Consider the following 22,429-nt stretch of genomic DNA (forward strand, 5'->3'; position numbering starts at 1 on the left):
CAACACAACACAACCAGTCACACACAATCACACCCACTCCAATCGATCTCCGTCACCGACTGTCCACTAGACCAACCCTGCCAGTGGGGGACCGCAGCCGTTCCCACCTAAGCCCCGCTCATCATACTGAGCGATAACCCTGTCCCATTAATGTGTACATCCCCTCCCGTGACGGGTTCCATGGAGGGTGAAACTAGGGCGTGAAGCCACTCCCGCAAGTGACTCTACTCAGCCGAGGACGCACCTCGAGAACCAGAGACAAACAATCACAGACAGCGGCAATACAACAACAACCAACAAACTATATACACCAACCGATTACTACATATACGCTGCCACACAAACACAACAACAACACAACAACCACGACACAACAACCGACACACTAGACCATCCACAGGAACTGAGTAGGCGAACCTACGTTTAAGCGACTGCAACGATTCCATGTCCACACACGCAATACCCAGCAATCAAGCAACACCTATACACACAATACAATCATCTATTACTACCATTCTAATCCTAACTGAAAACACAAGACACATATGATGATGAAGACATACCTACATGAGGAAAACTTGGCAAAGGATCGCTACCCGACTCAAGCTACGCACTCCTAAGGCATAAGGACCTTCAAGGGATTCCATGGAGGACATATGGTGAAGGGAAGAGGAAAGGGCGACATTTAGGTTTAGGAGAAAGAGGCGGAAATGATTTGCGGATTTAACAAAACACGATTATAAACCCTCGTTGAAAAGACGCTACTCGATCGAGTGGCCCACCTACTCGATCGAGTGTCCCCTACTCGATCGAGTATCCAAGGCCTCTACTCTATCGAGTACCACCCCTAACTCAAAACACAGGATAACTTTGGTACGCACTTCTAAGGACTATTACTGCTTCCAAGGTCGGTCAACGTTGGTGAACTGGTCTCTAAAAAGGGCGGGTATTACATACGTAGCATACAAGCTCGCGCCTAAAGCAGCCTGCCCAGCCTTAAGTCCAATCCGTGTTTGGTCTCTTCTTTTCCTCTTTAACCTATTTTCATGTTTGTAATCGGTTTTTACCATTTCAAGTATTTTCAAACCCATTTATTTTCTTTTACAAGTTTTTAACCATAAAACATTTTTCACCCTTGGTTCTTAATACCATGACGGTTTAATCCATGTTGCGGTGATAATATTTGGTTAATTACATTTAAAAGGTATTTTAAAACCTTTTATTTCATTTCTTTACATTTAGGAAGGTATTTTAAAGCCTTTCATCATTTCTTTACATTTTCAAAATAAATGTATTAGTCACCAACACAAAGTCATCCTTGGTTCTACATACCATGTCGGATTTTAACCCGAGTACGATGATGAGTATTGACTAATTATATTCAAATGAACTTAAAATAATTAGTTCATAATTATTTTCAAAACTATTCATGTCAAGCTTGTCAAGTCGAACCCGACACCGAATAGCATCAAAATAATGATGATTATTTGAGTCTCGTTCCTCAAATCGACAAATACAGTCTAAACGACCCTTTCAAACCAAAACGGGTTCAAATACCCATTTTTCAACACATTTTATAAACGTTTTTCAATGGTCAGAATGCGTCTTATAACGTTGACTGACCCGTGCCTAAACAGGCCGTTTCTTTTCCTATTTTCAAACCAGGGGAGAACCTCTTACATCGCCAATAGGCTCGCGCCTCATCTTGCTGCCTGGTGCAGGGTCTGTTCCCTTTCCAGCATTAGTCTAGGACGATCGCGACTCCGGTTAACCCGGATATAGGACGGATCAGACAACTAATTTGCTCATTCAAAAATCATATTTGCAAAACGCCTTACTAAGACAAATGGATCACGTTATGCACCATAAACCTAATACGGTGAATGGATGTTTAATTTCCGTCTTGCATGCAAATCAATCATAAATCCAACTCGACATCTTATACTTGATACATGGATTAAATCAACCAACTTAGAAAGCTCTCACATGTTAGGTTTAAATTATTGGATGCGCATTCATGCATTTAAACCGTTTTATCAACTTTTGCATTCAACCAACCAAGATCGATCAGTAGAGGCCGCTACCGCGGGCGGGATTGATTGTCTGATTAAAGGGCTTCCCAATACGTACCTTCACCTCTTACTCAGAAACTTTTGATAGTGGACGACCTTATCCAGGGCGTACGAGAGTCATTCTAGAGATAGGATGCTAAAGAGGGACGATTCCTTATCTTTAGTACCTATGTCAAACACTGCTTTGTGTTTCGTTTGACCGAGGTATAAAGTGGATTCGAACGGGTTCCAAGCATCCCACAAATGCTTGGTGGCGACTCCGAACATCTCTAATCATTTCGAGACCCTTATCGAGACGAAACCGACCGATCTAAAACGATCCGGTCGAAAGCATTTTTTTACGCCGCCGAGCGTGGCTTTCAAGAGACCTCTGCCATTATCCACAGATCGGCTGGGCATACGCAGGTGGGCGCACGTCCACAGATTGGCGACTCCGCTGGGAAAAACTAGGACACTTGTGTCTTTGTGATCCCTAGATGGTGAGACTCGAACGAGGTCTTGGTTGGAATGCATTAATTGATATTACGGTCACGGTCGGGTTCCTTGTCCGGGCCCACAGCCTAACCATTTTCGACAAATTGGCTCGTCTCGTCGGCGTGAGTTTTCTCATCCCCGCGTTTCGAATCCCGATTAAGTCAAGCATACCATTGACGTTACTCATTTTTGTTTTGTCAAAGAGCTTTCATCACTTTCGAGCACAAGGCTAGGGCACCCTCCTTACACATTTTGTTTGGATTGGTATCCCTCTCGCAAATTGGGGTTTGATTGCTTGGTGTGTAACCCACCCTTTTAAGCCAAAACCCGTGTCAGCATTATACATAATATAATGAACTGTGAGTGCTTATGTGCTACTTGATCATAAGTCCTTCCGTGTCATTTTTCAAACTTTCAAAAACACCTTTTTGCGCCGTTATAATGGCCGTTTCAAACCTCGGTCTTCCGCCGACCGTTGCACGCCTTTCTAGGCCGTCATAATGACGATTTTCAAACCCGGTTTTTATAACCATTTCAACACGCCTTTCTAGGCTGTCATAATGACGATTTTTAAACCCGGTTTTTATAACCATTTCAACACGCCTTTCTAGGCCGTCGTAATGACGATTTTTAAACCCGGTTTTTATAACCATTTCAACACGCCTTTCTAGGCCGTCATAATGACGATTTTCAAACCCGGTTTTTTATAACCATTTCAACACGCCTTTATAGGCCGTCATAATGACGATTTTCAAACCCGGTTTTTATAACCATTTCAACACGCCTTTCTAGGCCGTCGTAATGATGATTTTTCAAACACGGTTTTTACAGCCATTTCAAATCAACTTTTTACGCCGTTATAATCGCCGCGTCTAGACACGGATTTTAACCCGTTTCGCGCCGACAATGGCTCTTTCAAAACTCGAGAAAAGCACACACCTTTTTCTCGAGACACTTTCGAGATCCCGAGGACCATACACCGTCCCCGAGGCCTCTTTAAACATTTCAAACCCGATTTTCAAAACATTTGATTTTGAATTTTGAAAACTTCTGTCCACCTAAAGCGACAAATGAATCATTTTGAAAATTTCTATTTTCAAAAACTTCAGTCCACCATTCCAATTCCGCCTCGTGTCTATCGAGTCGAAGCAACGTACTTATGGGTCTTTACTTATGAGTCGCCTCACCACGAGACTCGTCCAATGGCGTCACCCCGCTATGTTGGACTCGTGTCAAAAGTTCGGTCAACACCGTCACGTCATAAATCAAGTCAGCACCGAGGTACCACACACGGTCATTCTCGTCTTGTTGAGTGTGATCTTTGTCTCGTACTTTACGTTGTCTGCATTCAGTCTTTGAACTGTGTCGGATTGAGTTGTAATGTGAGCCATTTTTCTGCCTCAGAACTATGGCCTCGTCTTCAACTTCGTCCATCAACGACAACAACAATGATAACAACAGAGATGTCACAACTGCTCAGCTAGCCAGCCTACTCGTTGCTCTCAAGGTCACTCTGGATCGTGTCGAGACCCGTGTCGAGACCCGTATCGACACCCTGGAAAACAAAGAAGCTGGAAAACACAACACTCCGCCTTTGACTAAAACTGAGAAAAGGCTCAAGCTCCTGGAAGAACAGCTCCTAGCCCGGGGTAACAATATCCATCTCGAGAACAACCGAAGATTTGAACCCGTTGGGGATCAACTACCTGACAACTTTACCCTGACTGATGTGCCCAAATTCAAGGGAGTGGAGGACCAACTGAATCATATTCGAGGCTTCAACGACTGCATGGCCATAAAAGGGGTCAAACAGGAAATTTTCACCGGGATGTTTCCATCATCCTTGGAACCAATTCCTCGCCAATGGTACTACTCCCTTGACCCGAAGAACCTTGCTACCTGGGATGAGGTCGCAGTTGAATTTGCTAAGCAATATGCCGACAATGTCGAAATCTAAGCCAATACCCGTACTCTTGAGGTCCTAACCCAGAATGACAAGGAGGGATTCACCGAATTCTTAACCCGTTGGAGGAAAGTAAGTACTCAGTTGGTCAGCAAGCCGAGTGAGTTGACCTTGGTGGAAAAATTTGTCAACAACCTCCGCCCAGTATATGCCAACTTACTGAGGTACCAAAACATCAAGACCTTCCAGGATCTGCAAATCCTTGGGACACGCATTGAAGACGACCTCCGTAAGGGTGTCCTAACGAAAACCACCGGTAGAGGCTACCAGGGATCCACATCAACCAGATCTCGCCCTTATGGTCAGACGAACAAGATTGATGAGGTCAACCTCCTTGAACCAACCGCCAAGAGATCTGAGCGCCCCTAGAGAGTGTTCACCAATATAGGGTCAACTTATGCAAGCGCCCTAAAGGGGCTTATGGACCTAGGGAAACTACAACCAATCGGACCCACCCCGGATCTGTCTGATGCTAAGAAATCCCGCTTCTGGAACCCTAATTCCTACTGTCAGTACCACCAAGGGAAAGGTCATGACACGGAAACCTGCTTCAAGCTCAAACACATCATCCAAGACATGATCGAGAAAGGAGAATTGCCTTTGCCTCCACCAACTAAACCAAACAACAAAACAAACCCTTTGGGACTCCATGCTATCTCTGATGATGAACCAACCTTGGACTGCTCACACCTCATCTCACCAATTGATGACGAGGTGAATGCCCTGGAGAAGGATGCCTCGGACGGGGTATTTGTGTCCAGTGCCGCGACAATGCTTGCCATTTTCCAACAAGTTGAGGAGGCTATAGCCAGTCTCTCCGAAAGGATCACCCGACTTGACGATGCCTACCGCCGACTGATTTTCAATCCTCCAACACCAAGCCCAAGGGAAGGTCCCCCAAGCACCCAAAACTACCCTCACCCAGATGGATTGCTCTCGCGAACATTCTGGCATGCACCTCATGACAATCACCCTCAGAAAAATCACCTTCGCAACAATCAACCTCACAAAAACTACCCTCACAAAAACTACCCTCACAAAAATGTCCCTCACAAAAACTGCCCACCGAGGAATACCCCTCCAAGGTGCCTTCGAGATCCCGAAATTAATGGCATCTGGAGAGATGATGTTGAAGATGTCTATATTGTCCTAGGGAAAGTGAAACAGGCGAAAGAGATCGGTCATCTTACCCGGTCCGGACGCCCCTATCAAAACCCAAACAATTCAACGGTCGCTCCAACAACGAATGACCAAGTTGTCCCGGACATGGACACTCAACCCAAAGCTCCCAAGAATTCAATCCTCAAACAGCTGCACAAAGCAAAACCCGAAATATCAATTTGGTAATTGATTGGTACATCCTTCGAGCATCGGCAAGCTCTACTACAAGCCTTGGGAAAACTGACTGTGCCTTCTACCTCCTCTCCGGAAGAAGTGGTGGCACACATGACATGGGATGTCCCTGATTTGAGCAACCCGGTCATCTTCTCTGTCGAAGATATCCCTCCCTTCGGAGCCAACCACAACCTGGCCCTGTACATCACAGTACAATGCCTCAAAAAAAATGTGCCTATGGTCCTTGTGGATGACGGTTTCGCGGTGAATGTCATTCCCCTTAAGACGGCTCATAAACTGGGTATCAAAGAAGCTGATTTAGTCCCAACCAATCAAGGAGTACGCGCTTATGACGGCACTCATCATAAAGTCGCAGGGCTTATCACTTTAACTATCGCAACCGGACCACTGGAAAGACAAACCAGTTTTCAGGTAGTCGACATTGACGCCTCCTTCAATATGATTCTGGGACGTCCCTGGATTCATGCCGTCAAGACAGTTACTTCAACTCTCCACCAGAAAATCAGGGTCCCCTTCAACGGGAAAACGATCACGATTCCTGCTTCCCCGATCAAAGCCGTCATGAAAAAGGGAATAGCCTCCCAGGCCATTGAGGAGGACGACAATGAAATGTGGGGAGTCCAAGCCGTGAATGCCATAACCGATGAATCAACACCCCTTGATTGTGACCCGTTTGCCAACCTCACAGTCAACCGCATTCTGATGCGCCAGGGTTATTTCCCGGGTTTACCCCTCAATCCACTGAAGAGCACCTTACCTCCCTTGAAACAGGCTAAGGTCCCCAACATCCCCTTCGGACCGAGCTATGAACCTACCAATGAAGATATCCAGGAGGTGAACCTCCTAGTCCGGAAGCGCAAGAAGCACGGAGTTATCCTCTGTCCCTATCATCTGACCCTCAATTGATACTTTGTCCCCGAGGGAGAGTTCGAACTCTACCATGGCTTTCCGAAGCCGATCTATGAATCTATGGCCAAGGTCAGGTACACGGGTGTAGAAGTCTTCCAAAACTGCTACTTCATCCCCGACAACAACGAAGCTGCATCAACCGAGTCTAAGCTGTCTTCATGCCTCGACGGACAAGCTGTCACTCTCCTCTTTGGAGAAGATAACATCAAGCACCTCGACTGTGAGGACATCATCAACATCGCTCTGAAGGACAACCAATTTGACCCAACCGCCTTGATCTCCAACACTGACCCGGAGAAAGCTAGACAGGGCTGGAAAAAAAACCGTCAAGTGGACCGATCGCCAAGGCCGGATTCTCAAGATTACAACTGGAGAAGGCCCTATGTTCAAAGAGGGAAGTGAAGAAGAATCTAAGTCTGAGTCGAAGTCAGAGTCTGTCATAGCTCCTAACACTTCTGATGTCCCAGTCAAGGTCCTTTTCCCGCTGTTTTATCACAAACTCGTGGCTGATTCAGAGGCTGAGTCTACTAGGGTCACCACCACTCCCATGAAAGGTGACAACCTGGAGCTTATTCCAGGGGCCACCTCCTCTGCTGTATTGCCTCTGACTGACCATGAGATGTCTGTCCTCTCCGAGCTTTTCGCTCTTGTCAACTTAATGAACGCTAAGTTTGCTTATGACTCGTCTCAATTTAACTGCAATGCAATTCTGTATGATTATGAGGAATTTGACTTAAGTGACTACCCACCTCACCTAGCCAAAAAACTTGACAAATGGGAAACCAGAACCCATGTCATTGAGGAGACCGAACCTATTAACATAGGAACCGATAACACACCTCAAGAACTTAGGATAGGGACAACCCTTTACCCCTCGGAAAGACAACATTTCATTGACCTCCTCCACGAATACAAGGACGTGTTCGCCTGGTCCTACAAAGATATGCCTGGGATTGACAGAGAAATTGCAGAGCACCGGATACCCATTAAGCCCGGAGCTAAACCCGTGAAGCAAATGCTGCGTCGGATGCGTCCTGAATGGGCCCTGAAAATCAAGGAAGAAGTGGATAAACAGTTCAAGGCTGGTTTCATCAAAGTGTCTGAGTACTCCGACTGGGTGGCCAACATTGTTCCTGTACCAAAGAAGGACGGAAGAATTCGGGTTTGCGGCGACTTCAGGGATCTGAACAAGGCTAGTCCAAAGGACGACTTCCCTTTGCCACATGTTGATATTCTGGTGGACAATACCGCCGAGCATGCTCTCCTATCATTCATGGACGGGTATGCTGGGTACAACCAGATCAAAATGGCTGAGGAGGACATGCACAAGACTGCATTCACTATACAGTGGGGTACTTATTGCTACACGGTCATGCCTTTCGTCTCATCAATGTCGGGGCTATCTATCAAAGAACCGCTACCACTCTCCTACACGATATGATGCACAAGGAGGTGGAGGTATATGTCGATGATATGATTGTCCAATCAAGAGAACGCAACGGCCACATCAGCGCCCTTCGGAAATTCTTCGCTCGTCTGCGGAAATATAACATGAGAATAACTCCTCATAAGTGTGCATTCGGGGTCACCTCCGGAAAACTCTTGGGACATGTCGTCAGCAAAAGGGGCATTGAGATTGATCCAACCAAAATCAAAGCCCTCCAACAAATGCCTCGGCCTAAGAGCGAGAAGGAGATTCGGGGATTTCTCGGTCAGGTTCAATACATCAGCCGTTTCATTGCCAAGCTCACCATGATCTGCGAACTAATATTCAAGAAATTTCGCGCCTCCGATCACACCGATTGGGACGACGATTGTCAAAAGGCCTTCGATAGGATAAAGGAAATCCTATCCAAACCTCATGTCCTCATGCCACCTCAACCGGGGATCCCTCTATCCCTATACCTGACTGTCACCGACACAGCCATGGGAGCAATGCTAGCACAAACAGTCGATGGTGAAGAACAAGCGATCTACTACATCAGCAAAAAGTTCATTGAGTACGAGACAAGGTACACCCAACTGGAGAAGACATGCCTTGCCCTAGTATGGTCAACAAAGAAGCTGCGGCATTACATGCTCAGCTATACGGTCCACATCTACTCCAACATAGACCTGGTCAAATACATCTTCGAAAAGCTCGTACTAAACGAAAGGCTGTCTAGGTGGACACTCATGCTGTCAGAGTTTGATCTCAAGTTTGTACCCCTCAAGGTTATCAAGGGAAGAGCAGTCGTCGATTTCCTAGTAGAGAATCCCGTCAATGAGGATCCAACGAACGACACATGGTCACTTCCTGACGAAGACATCCTTTGTGCCGACTCCGACGCATGGGACCTATACTTCGATGGTGCATCTAACCTGAGAGGCTTCGGGGTAGGAATCCTTCTAATATCACCATAGGGAGAACATGTTCCGATCTCGGTCAAGCTAGACTTCGCCGTCAGCAACAATGCCGCTGGATATGAAGCATGCCTCATCGGTCTACAAGCAGCCGTCACACTTGGCATCAAGAGACTGAGGGTCCACGGCGATTCCTCACTCATCATCAATCAGGTGTCCGGATCATGGAAAATCCGAAGTGACAGCTTAGCTCCCTACCGAGCGAAAATCACTTACGAGGTCGAGTTCTTCGACCAAGTCGACTACTTCCACTTGCCACGAGAGGAAAATCAATCAACAACATACCTGACGACATCGATGCCCCTATGTGTCGAGAGAAGGAGCGAGCCGGCTCATATTTGTGCCATCAACAACGACGAGGAAAACCATGCCGAACCTTGGTACCAAGCCATCCTCAACTACAAAACCAAAAACGAATTCCCTCCTAACTCTGATCAAAGAGGACAAAGAGCCATCCGCTTACTTGCGTCACAATTCGTGATGAACCAAAATCAACTATACAAAAGAACACCCCAAGGGATTCTCCTCCTTTTCATTGACCATCACAAAGCAAAAAAAGTCATGGGAGAGGTCCACGACGGAGAATGTGGCCCTCACATTAGCGCAATGATGCTTACCCGAAAGATCATGCGGTTAGGCTACTACTGGATCACCATGGAAGCCAATTGCCGTAACTACGTCAAACATTGCCACAATTGCCAAATCTTCGCCAACATACAACACATACAATCATCCCTTTTATACACCATGACATCACCCTGGCCTTTCTCAACCTGGGGCATCGACATCATCGGGAAGGTTAACCCGACAGGCACCAAGGGGCATTGCTTCGTCCTCTTCGCCATCGAATATTTCACCAAATGGGTGGAAGCACAGTCATATGCAGTCGTGATCGCCAAACAAGTGGCCAAGTTCATCCAAAACAACATCATCTGCCGATATGGGGTACCCCATGAAATCATCAGCGATCAAGGCTCTCACTTCCGGGCGGAAACTCAGGCCTTGCTGGACAAATACAAGATTAAACGACATCGATCATCCCCCTACCGTCCCCAAACCAACGGAGTGGTGGAGGCAGCTAGCAAAACTCTTGTCACCATTTTCAAGAAAATGCAAGACAACTACCGCGATTGGCCGAGCAAACTCCCATTTGCACTCTGGGGATACCGAACCTCCATTCGAACACCGACAGGCGCCACACCCTTCTACCTAGCATACGGTATGGAGGCGGTTCAACCGGTAGAGTTGGAGGTCCCATCTCTACGCATCCTACTGGAGAGTCAAGTCCCTGAGGCGGAATGGACCCGTCGAAGATACGAGCAACTCACTTTTCTAGATGAGCGGCGGCTCAACGGCTTGCACAACGTCCAACTATACCAACGACGTATAAAACGGGCATTCAACAAGAAGTTTAAACCCAAGAATATCCGAGAAGGCGACTTGGTCCTGAAGTCGGTCCGAGCACCATTACCCGTCGATCCGAGGGGAAAATTCAAACCCAACTGGGCCGGGCCATACCTGGTCAAGAAAATACTTTCGGGGGACGCAGTGAGACTGAGTGACCTAGATGGGGAGGATTTTACAAATCCGACAAACCTGGACCAACTCAAGAAATACTACCCTTGAACCATAGCAACCAACGACCTCAACCCTAGTTTTATAACTAGCAACCACCTCAACCCTTTTCAAGTCAAGTTCCTCAACGCGTTCTGATTTGAAATTGCATGTTTTATCGAGTCTAAGTGGCGGCACCTTGCCGGTTTCAAATGTCCTTTGATCTGTCAAAGGCAACATCCATTTGCACTCAAACAAAACCCCCTGAACTACGAGCATGGTTTGATTTCACCTTTTCAGTTGGATACGTAAGCAGTCCTTCTTATACATGAAGGATACAACCACAAAACCCAATCAAAAATTTACAAAACATTTCGAACGACGATCATGGTTTGATTTCGCCTCTTCAGGTGGATACGTAGGCAGTCCTTTCTTACACAAGAAGGATACAACCACCCCCATAATCAAGAAAAATCACCCACATTAACTTTTAAAAAAAAAAAAAAGGGAAAAACATTCCGTTTCCCACAAAAATACAAAAAAAATGAGCCTTTTTCCCTTCCCACAAAAATCCCATTTCCTAAGTGCAAATGTTTAGGATGATTCAAATCGAATTGCTTTTACAAAATGGATGGAAGAAACAAGCGTTCACAATTTTCGACACGAGCAATCCTCTTATTTAATTAATAATGGGAGGGATTACAATTTCAACAACAAATAAACCTCGACGAGTCTACAACTTGTCAAAGCTAAGGTGTCAACTAAAACACCTCACATAATAAAACTAGCACAAAACACACAAAACATAGCTAGTACAACATAATAAAAAAACTCACAACATTAATACAACATAATAATAAAGTGGGTAATGGAGGTCTTCACTCCTCCATTCTACCCTTGCCTTTTCCCTCGGGGTACATCTTCCCTTTGTTCTTCTTGTTGGCCCGCCTAGCATGGACTTCCTCCTCGGAACGGATCCTCAACGGATCTACAACGGCAACGGCCTCTGGTCTAGTGCAAGACCCCATGTTCGGCCCGAAACGAGCCCATGCACGGCCCACTACATTTTTGGGACCCGAGATTCTCCTCTTTGGTGGTCTCATCACATCCGAGCTAACTCCATCAACATAGTCCTCAAAGAAGGCACGGTTGGCCTTGCCAATCTCTCGATACTTCAAATCGACAACTTCGTCCTTGCGGTATTTGGACTTCTCCTCCAAGGACGAAGCTCTTGACCACTTGACATAAGCGGGAGTCACCCATGTCATGGCAACGGGGTTTGGTACCTCCCAAAGCAACCTTCAAACCCACCACCATCGAAGAACGAGGACTAGCACCCGAAGCGGGCAACCCCGTGAAGGACCTCAAGTGCCACAATGGCACCACCCAACGAATGTGAGGAGCATCCTCCTCCGACAATCTTGAGGCCCAATAAGCCTCGGTGGAAGCAAAACTATCCGAGTTCAACTTCTTCCTCATAGTCAGGTGACGGAAGGAATAAGAAGAAGAATCAACCGGAGGCTCTACATACCTTAGCCTCTCCAATAGCCACACTTGGAGGACCCTTGGAGATCCAAATGAGGGAACTTCTCCACAAGAGCCTTCCTTGTCCAAAGCTTGGATGATCTCGCCAAGCACCAACCATGACGGATCCCTACCATGCTCCCTTTGCTCAACCACATGTACAAGGGTCATGCTACCATAGAATTTCGGCCCTTCCTTCTTCAAAGCATCAACAAAGAGGTATACATGGACAAGGCAAAAGGCAAGAGCCCTTCTCCTAGCCACCTCCGAAACATTGGCATCCAATCGGTTCGAGAAGATGTTGATAAGAGCCAACATATCCACACCATGTGGAGCAAGAAGGAAGTTGACTTGACTTGTCGACAAGCCCAACATCGAACGGAATTTCTCCTTGTAGCACAACCGAGTCGGAGGAAGCACCGGAACACAACCCAGCCACCCACCAATGGCTCCAACTTCTTCGGCTAGTGGACAAATTTCACCTTTCGGGAAAACGAAAACATGGTGTTTCGAATCCCAAAACCGAGAGCATGCTTCAAGGAATGAGGATTGGACCTTGACTTGACGAAGCACCAACAATTGACCAACTCCAATATAAACGAGTTGATACTTTTCGGGAGGTGACAAATCCCGGCACCATTGTCGCAATGTATTCTCGAAGGCATCCATGAAATATTTTTGTGGAAGAAGAAGAATAAGTTTTGTAGAGATGTTTTATGTTTCGGATGATGAAACAATGAAGCACAAACATCACTATTTATACAAAACAATCTGCGCGTTTTTTCAGAAAAAAGGGAGAGCTGCTTCCTATCGCCAAGCAGCTCGCGCCTCTTTGGGCGTGTTCTCAGGATCCCCACCTTGAATTGTCCCTTTCAAGTTGTGTCTTCTCCTCACACCTCAAACCTCCCGCCAGAACGCTCGCGCCTCTCCGGGATGGTCCGGGAAATTTTGTGTTTTCTCACGCTCACATTTCCTTGTTTTCGCATTTTACGAAAACCGACACGGTTTCCTTGACGCAGCTTTAAACATACGGATTTTTATTTCTTTTTTAAAAGGGGGAAGGGCGAGTCGCCCCGATCCGCGATGGATCGTTACCATGTCAATCAAAATTCCGAATTTTTTTTTCGCTTTTCGCAATTTCCTAGCAAAAATAAAAATTGAAAATTGACAACACGACTTCAGTTTTCCTCAAAATTTCAAGCACTCACAAATTCGAGTCTTGATCTCACAAAAAAATCAAATCAAATACACTCATAAAAATCTTTTCTAAAATTCATCCCTGACGATTTGAGTTTGAATTTTTTTCTGAGTCACAAATCAATTTCAATAATTTCGATGCAAGTTAATTCAAGACACGAGTTAGTTGCCCAAACAATGTTCAAATCAATTCCTTTTGGAGTCCAAACGCGATGACTTGCCGCAAATTTTCAAAAAAAATCATTTCAAATTTCAATTTTCAATTTTTAACTTCGTGTCATCGCAGTTAAATTTTGTCTTCAATCGAGTGCTTTTTACGTGTTTACGTTTACGCATATGTGCTACCTGTTGCCTGTTTTCTACACTAACGATGCAGGAACTGATACAAAGCAAAAGGGGAATTGATAGCCGACAGCGCTCCACCGAAACACAACACACAAAAAGCCAAAAATCACAAAATGAACCACAATCCAAAAACACATATATACAAAGCGCCTCACGCAAAATATAAATGTTTACAAGCAAGAGTCCAAGACACGGACAAACTACTACTACTCGGCGCCTCTCGTCGGACCAGTCCCGGTCTCACGAGGAGTCGCAGCCAAGGCAGATACTACCATTTGCTCAGACTCCCTCTCTGGGGAACTCTCCAGCATCTCGTGCTCCATCACGACGCGAAGCTCCTCCGCCGCAGCCAACTGAGCCTTGAGAGAGGCAATCTTCGCATCTCGGCTCCGCAGCACGTCCTCGTGACGCCTCAGCTCCTGGTCTCAACGAGTGATCCCCAACCCCTGGGCCTCGATCGTCGACCTGGCTGTATCCAACTCAGCACGTACCCGAGCAAACTCCGCCAGATCCGCAGTACCCTACAAAACACAATACAGATCATCAAGATCTAAAAAACGTGAAATAACACAAAATACAAAAAAATGACACACAAAAGTACGTGAGAAAGACGAGCCTCCCTCGCAGCCAGGTCAGCAGCAAGCGCCCTCCAGCGGTTAGCCATCCGCCACAGAGCCTGATGACTAGTGGTCGTCACCTACAGCCAAGAAGGTCCTTCAGTACAATGCAAGGCGAAACATAAATGAGGAAAAATGTTCTGGTCAAGAACTCACCCTCAGAACGACCAACCTCCACTCCATGGCAACGTCGGTCACCTCAGCAACCGGGGGCTATGGCAAACGCAGCTGTAGCTCCTCGCCACCCGGCCCCTGAAAGGTGGTCTCCGCCGGGAAAACTGGGGGCTGAGTCCTCATCAATATGTCGACTCCGTGCAATTTGGGTCCACATCAAAGGTAACAAACCCTCCTATCAAAAGAAACAATGAAAACAAAGGAACAGAGGAAAACATACCTCGATCGGGTACCAGGCAAGCCTCGACAACTGGAAGGTGTCGTAGTCGACCGCCCGCAGCAACAGCTCCTCACCTCCCTGATCGTGAAGGTGCTCCTCAACCTCGTCGGGAGTCGACTCCTGGAACAACACTCTAGGCGGGTCGACCGGTACCACGAAAATCTCGATAAGGCACTGACGAGCTAAGCGCTCGCCCAGGTACCAAACCGGCTTGATCGCCGTCTCCATGTAAAAACGCTGGGCTCTGTGAGGCTGCAGACGCTCCCTGACAGCGGCCAGCACCTCCGTGTAGTGCTCCCAAGGCCACCCGACAAACTGCGTTCAAGACAAAGCTACTCAACCGACCGGGGGCTTCCTAAGTTACCTAGTCATCCTATCTCTATATATTTCTATAAAGAAGAAGGAGTAAGGAACAACAACTTACGTCAGCAACTCGAAGGGCGTTCACACGACGCCTGCAGTCCTCGTAAGTCGACTTAGTCGACTTCTTCCGAGCCACCGTCCAAGCACTCACAACAGGGTAAGTCGAGGGGACACCACCTGTAGTCCCCGGACGCAGGGGAACGAAGTAAGCATACAACCAAGCCTGTAACCAAACAAAGCAAAAAACAGACCAGCCAATCTTTTCAAAAAAATTGCCAAAATCAAAATCAAAATCAAAATCAAACTCAAAACTACAAAAAACGCTCGTACCTCCAAGATGAGGCCGGGACCAACAAAAGCAAGGGCACTACCATCCCCACTGCCTCCGGACGCACCGCCGCGTACATATACCGGGTAAAACTCGCCAAAGCCGGCGTGACCCAGTCAAACGCTCCCCCTTGTCACCAAAGTACGTGGCACCCAAGAAGTACCACAACCAAAACCGCGCCTCCTGCGCGTCAGCTCTAGCCTCAGCCTCTAAGCTCGCCAATGGCGCCGGAACAGTACCCACCACTCTCCCTCGGAAGTGGTCTCTCACGTACAAGCTCGCGATCAGGTACGGAGTAACGTCAGAAGGCTTAGGCAAAACGGCACCGATCAGACGAGTAATCGCAGGTGAAGTCACCCTCTCCGGTGTCTCTGTGAACTCAACAGGCGTCTCGCCGCAAGGGAGGCCGGATATCATGGCAAAATCCACTACGATCACACCGACCTCCCCGAACTCCATATGGAACGACGACGTCGTGTCCTAGTACCGATCCAACATGGCGCGAATCAGACACAGGTCGACCTAATCGAAGACCTGTGAATGTCCCGCCAAGCAGCCACCAACGGCTCAAAAGCCGACCTCTCTATCAAGGCCCTCGTACCGGCTTGGAGAACGTCGTAAAAACCCAGGCAGGTAGTGAAGCCCGAGAAAGTCCTCATGGTGCCGATCTCCTGAAATCAAAAACAAACAATGTCAGAACACCTATTCAGGTCTGATACTTCAAAAAGTGACGAAAGTTCAATCAAGTGACACGACTTACCAAGCCCTTATGTGCACGATAGGAGATGTGCCTGTCCAGTCGAAGCAGCATCTGGCTACCGTCGAAACCCTTGGCCCAAGCAGGCGCCGCCCGCAGGTTCAACCCCCGCGGGGCTGTAACCCGTCTGGCCTTCCAACCCGCGACGCGAGCATCGTCCTCAACCATCTCCGCCCTCCGTCTTTTTTGACCACGGGACTCAAAGTGACGGATAGGAGGCATCTCAACGACCCTAGTGACGTTCTGTAACATCCGCCTGGTCGGTCGAGGAGCCCGCCTCCTCCTGGTAACCCTCCTCCCAGAGGTACCAGCCTCAGACCCTGTCTGAGCTCTCTGAGCGTGAACAACCTCAACAACAGGCTCCTCGCGAGCCCCAACGGCTCCCTCAGCACCAGCTGCCCTAACAACGTGCCCCTTACGGACCTCAGCGGCCCCCTCGGCCCTAACAGTCTCCTCGGGGGGTCCCTCCTCCTCAGAGGCGTCCTCCACTGTCACGGCAGGTGCACTAGCCGGAGCACTAACCGGCCCTGTCCCAAACAGCTCCTCAAAAGTTGTAGCAAGGGACCCAGCAGGTCCCGAACACTCCCCTACAACCAAATGCAACCAAAGAACGTTAGCCGAAATTTCGGCATTACGACGGCGTAAAATGGACAAAAAAAAAAAAAAAGGACCTGCAAAGCAGAACAAGGACAATCCCACCCAAACCCAACCAAACAAAACAATTTACAAAAAACGCACAAAAACGACTTGCCCTTCTTTTCAAGCAAAAGACGAGTCAAAACAACCACAACAAAAATGGCACCTCAAGACCCACACAAGGTCCGCCAACAAACCAAAATACATTCCCGATACAGTGGGGTATTTTTCTACAACTCAAAAACGCAATTTCTACGCCAGTTTGAGCACAAACCGGTCAAAATTTCAAAATACGACCACAACAAGGCAGCGTGATTTTATCACGCCTCAAAGCGACCCAAACTACCAATGAGGTCCATTTCAAGGCAGACTGACTCAATTCAAGCCCAATTAAGCGCTTATTCTGTCAGACATAAGACCGTCACAAAAGGCAAAAATTCCAATTTTGCCCACAATACCCAACAAAGTTCCAAAATGGCAAATACGGTCTTTCCCGACTACAATGCAACCTAGTGGGACCCACTATCCAAGCAAATAAACTTGGCATTGTGAAATGAGACGGTTTCTTCGCCTCACTCACTTTTTCGAGATTAGGGGACGCAAACGGGGACCAAAATGCAAACTAAAAGCACCCCTATACTCCTAAACAAGTTTCTAGCCTAATGCAATCATCAATTTCACTCAAAATGGGCTCAATCAAAAACGCCCAAATCGACTTTCTAGGGTAAATATTTCGCCCTAATTCAATCTATCAAAAAGACCAACAAATTCAAATGGATTCAAGAGGAAATACATACCTTGAGATGACATGTTGGTAATGGCACGGATGAGAGCAAGCAAGAACCCAACAATGGCGGTTTTTTTTTTATTTTGTCGAAAGGTTGAAGACGATGGAATGAGAATGGTATACAAACCATTCTCGCGTCTTTTACAGAAAAATAGGGAAGCACCCTTATCTCGCCAGGTTGCTCGCGGCTCAATGGGCTTCCCTGCCTTTTTTTCAGCGAAATTTTGGGCTTTGGCCCAATTTCCCATAACAAACTTTAAATTTTCAATGACGACATTAAGGACCGTCATTTTTCAAAAACAAAAACAAACAGTGAAATCAAAATTCCCTATTTTCCTCCAAATTTTAAACGACGACAATTAAAACCGTCATTTTCAAATAATAGTTGGAAATTAAATTCCACTATTTTCACCACACATGTCAACGGCGGCAACATAAACCGTCACTTCAAAAGTAATAGTGAAGATTCAAAATTCACTATTTCCTTCACATGTCAACGGCGCCAACATAAACCGTCACTTCAAACGTGATAACTAAAATTCAAAATTCGCTATTTCCACCAAAATTCAAACAAATGGCGATTAAAACCGCCACTTGAAAAACGAGTAGTGAAGATTCAAAATTCACTATTCCTTCAAATGTCAACAGGGGGCTTCCTCGCGGAACCCGCTTATTTCAAAAACGATAATAGTGAAATTCAAAATTCACTATTTCCACGGCGGCATCAAGAGTTCGCTATCTCTAAAACAAGCCCATCCAACGCGGCTATTCTCATGGTCTATCAACCGACCGCCCCATGGCTGGCGAGCCTTACAACGCATCGCGGCTGGCGAGCCCTCCTCATATACGTCCCATTGCTGGCGAGCCTTACAACGCATCGCGGCTGGCGAGCCCTCCTCATATACGCCCCATGGCGGGCGAACCTTACTATGCATCACGGCTGGCGAGCCCTCCTCATATACGCCCCATGGCTGGCGAGCCTGACAACGCATCGCGGATGGCGAGCCCTCCTCATATACGCATCATGGCTGGCGAGCCTTACAACGCATCGCGGCTGGCGAGCCCTCCTCATATATGCCCCATGGCTGGCGAGCCTTACTACGCGTCGCGGCTGGCGAGCCTTCCTCATGTATGCACCATAGTTGGCGAGTCTTTGTCCGCAAACACAGAAGGACATATCCAAAGATGCCTCAGGTATGACTCCTTCTTTTGGCTAGCGAGCCTTTATACGTAATCTAACGGACTTTAAACGACACGCACGAACGGTCGACAGACTCTAAACTGTTCCCGATGACAGGTCCTTGGCTCATACCCTCGAGTCACCTTGGCGTCGCCCTTCCCGACGGCAGGTCCTTGGCCCGAATCCTTTCGAGCCACCTTGACGTCGCTTGGGTCTCCAGGTTGTAATCTTCGATTGACCTAGGGGCTCTACTTTGACTTTCGCCCTATCCAAGCCTCAGTCAAAGTGGGGGCTCTGTAGATACCCAGTATCTGCTGAGACTCCAACAAACACCCGATGATTATCGGACTATAACATGCTTTGGAATCGCGGCGTTTGATCGACAATTCGTGTACAACTTTACGTCGGAAAACTTAAAACGATTTCAAAAATAAAACATTTCAAAACTTTTCAAAAGTACCTGGAGTGTTTAATGCATGACGACGGGGTTGCAATTACACTAACTAGAGTCAATACCGACACCGGACCAAAAACCGACTCAAAAATTGAAATCTCGACTCCAACAACGAGTCAAACCGAGTCAAACACAAAAAACAACCATTCAAATGCTTCCATGTTAAGATTTCCCGGATTCATGTATGGTCAAGTACCAAACATGTGCATATAAATCCTAGGATAGAACAAATCATGATTGCATTTGTGTGAAAGCGACAAGTGATGTGACCATAAATAGCGCATATTTAGCCCCCGAATTAGCCTTGTTCCCATGCTTTTTAGTGCATATTTGGGTCATTTATTGTCTTTAGTTCTTTGTTTTGCATATTCTTTGAGATTTTGATCCCTTGGTAGGAAAGGAGTGCAAATCTTGCATTTTCATGGCAAAACGAGACTAAATTGATTGAATCTAATGACCAAGCATCAAGGAGAGACAAGTCTAGAAGGCCTTTGTACATATTATAGTAGATGAGCAATGTTGAGAAAGCATCCTTGAGTCCCCGAGGAAATCCCCAAGGATTTTATGAAGAAAAGGGAAGAAAAGAAGAAGAAATATTGCTGAGGTACAATCCGTGCGGTTTCTCCACAATCCGCCCATCCTCCACAGCACAATCCGTGCGTTTTCTGCCAAAGACGCACGGGTTAGCAGCCGCCACAATCCGCCCGGATTCACCTAAAGACGCCCGTTTTCCCCCACCTGAATCCGCCCGTCCCGACTCCAATACGCACGGATTCCAGTACAGCGGAATTTCGTCTTCTTCAAGCTTGAAAGAAAGAAGCCCTTCCTTCGAAAAATACCGGCTTCTCCCTGCTCAATCTAAAAAGTGTAATTACTAGTTTAGCCCTTAGTTAACCCTAATGCATCCACCTAATTTCCACTATAAATACCCCATTAGTCTAATTAGAAGAGGATGTTCTTCTTATCAAATATTAGAGTAGTTAATATCAATCAAATCTCTCTTTAGTTTTGTAATCAACCATTAATCAAGTTTTAATACAAGTTTTATTTCCTTAATCTCTCTTTTGTTCATCCTTAATTTTGGGTAATTGAAGATTATTTGGGTTATTATTGGGAGATTGACAACCTCTCAATCAAGCATCAAGTACTTCTTTTATTCTTTGCATTATTATTGGAATCATTAGTAGGTATAATTCTCTTAATCCCTTTTTAATTATTGTTAATCACTTTCATTTATTCACCATGTTTCCTTTTGTTGGTATGATTGACAACTTTGCTAGCATGATCAACATGATAATGAGTGAGTAGTGACCTAGCTAGGGTTAATGGGTAATTAGGGGAAACCAACATGGAGAATGATTCATGCTTAAATTAATATGCTTTCATGATTTATTTTCTTGCTTGTTTTGATCTCAACTCATGCACATGTTATGTTTGATGAAATGTGAGCCTATGAATCCTTTCATTTTTTACCCATCACCTATCTTTTCAATGAGACTTGTAAGACATAAACCAACTCGAGTCCCATTATACCATGCATGTTGTTGAGTAGGGAAGATTAATTCGACTTGTAGGTGTTGTACAATCTAATCGATTCGGATCCGGGACCCAAACTTCCCTAGGATTGTAAGATATAACCCAACTCAATCCATCACAACAATAATTGCTTGCTTATAATTTGAGAACATGTTTGTATGATCAATTCCCATGATTCCCCTATGACCCCATGACACCCTAGTGCTTTTTATCAATTGTTTACAACCCATATAATTCATCTTGCTTGTTTATTTCCATTGCTATTTTAGTTTAGTGACCTTCTACATCAACCCAAATTGTGACACCCCTAAGACACCACTAGTTTCAATAGAAATCTCATCTCAATTCCCGTCCCTTGGGATCCGACCTTTACTTGCCTCTTTTCTAATTGTAGAGTTGTTTGTGAAGCTATAAATTGTGTTTTGATTCGGACATGACCCAACGACAACACTTATTCAATTGTGAACACGAAACGGACCGATCAAAAATGGCGCCGTTGCCGGGGATGGTGTTAACTTGATTTAGATTTTCTTACATTGTTATTATTTGTGTCTTTCTTTACCTTGGGGAAGTAAAACTCCTCAAGGTTTGTTCTAATTATTTTCAAGTTGTTTGATATTTTGCATGTCTAGAAGGTCACAAGGTGATTTGTTACCTTTTGATCGTGAAATTGAAAGAACTTTGACAACCAATAGGAGACTTGCTAGGAATAATTTGAGAGGTATTAGTGAGGTTGTAGATATTCAACCAACTATTGAGTTCATCAACCCTTTTGCAAGAGAAGGTGAGGAGAACCCATTACAAAATACCCCACAAAATCAACCTACAATGCCTAAGTTTTCATCACATTCCGTACCCACCGAGGAGAACCTACCCAATGGTACTCCCACACCACAACATCTAACCGGAAATTTTATTGCTAAATCCGCCTTTATCCAATTAGTCGAAAGGAGCCAATTTGGGGGGATGCCTAGTGAAGACCCTCATTCTCATATAGAAACCTTTTGTGACTATTGTGATGCGATTTCTCAAACCGGTGTAACTCAAGACCAAATTCGATGGGTCTTATTTCCTTTTTCTCTAATTGGCACCGCGAAACAATGGTTGAAGGGCCTTGATAAGGCCACTCTCGGAATTGATTCTTGGAAGAAGTTGGCTCTAGCTTTCTACAAAAAATTCTACCCACCGGAAAAGACTAACATGCTAAGAGCTCAAATTACGGGTTTTAAGCAAAGGGATGAAGAATCTTTGTATGAAGCTTGGGAGCGGTTCAAAGTAATTTGTCGCTCATGTCCTCACCATGGACTTAGCGAATGGTTCTTGGTACAACAATTTTGGAATGGTTTATATGAAGATTCAAGGAACATTCTCAACATGGGATCAAATGGAATGTTCACCGAAGTTGATGACAATCAAACATGGAACAAAATTGAGGAAATGGCGGTCCATAACTCACAATATAGTAGACCTCGCAAGGCTACTAGAGGAGGAAAGCATGAAGTGGACTCCGTTACTCAATTAGGTGCTCAACTTAGTGCTCACATTGACACAATCAATTTGAAGTTTGAAAAAGCTATGGC

The 22,429-nt window shown here is 46.0% G+C and overlaps 1 non-coding gene across 1 annotated transcript; it reads right to left on the reverse strand.

Annotated features, from left to right (window-relative positions):
• Positions 1–22,049: 22,049 nt before the first annotated feature.
• Positions 22,050–22,156, reverse strand: LOC141603111 (small nucleolar RNA R71). The gene has a single exon (XR_012525006.1). It is a non-coding gene; the product is annotated as a small nucleolar RNA R71 (small nucleolar RNA).
• Between the last annotated feature and the right edge of the window lie 273 nt (positions 22,157–22,429).

This window comes from Silene latifolia, chromosome 9, assembly GCF_048544455.1.
Source record: "Silene latifolia isolate original U9 population chromosome 9, ASM4854445v1, whole genome shotgun sequence".
NCBI classification, from domain to species: Eukaryota; Viridiplantae; Streptophyta; class Magnoliopsida; order Caryophyllales; family Caryophyllaceae; genus Silene; species Silene latifolia.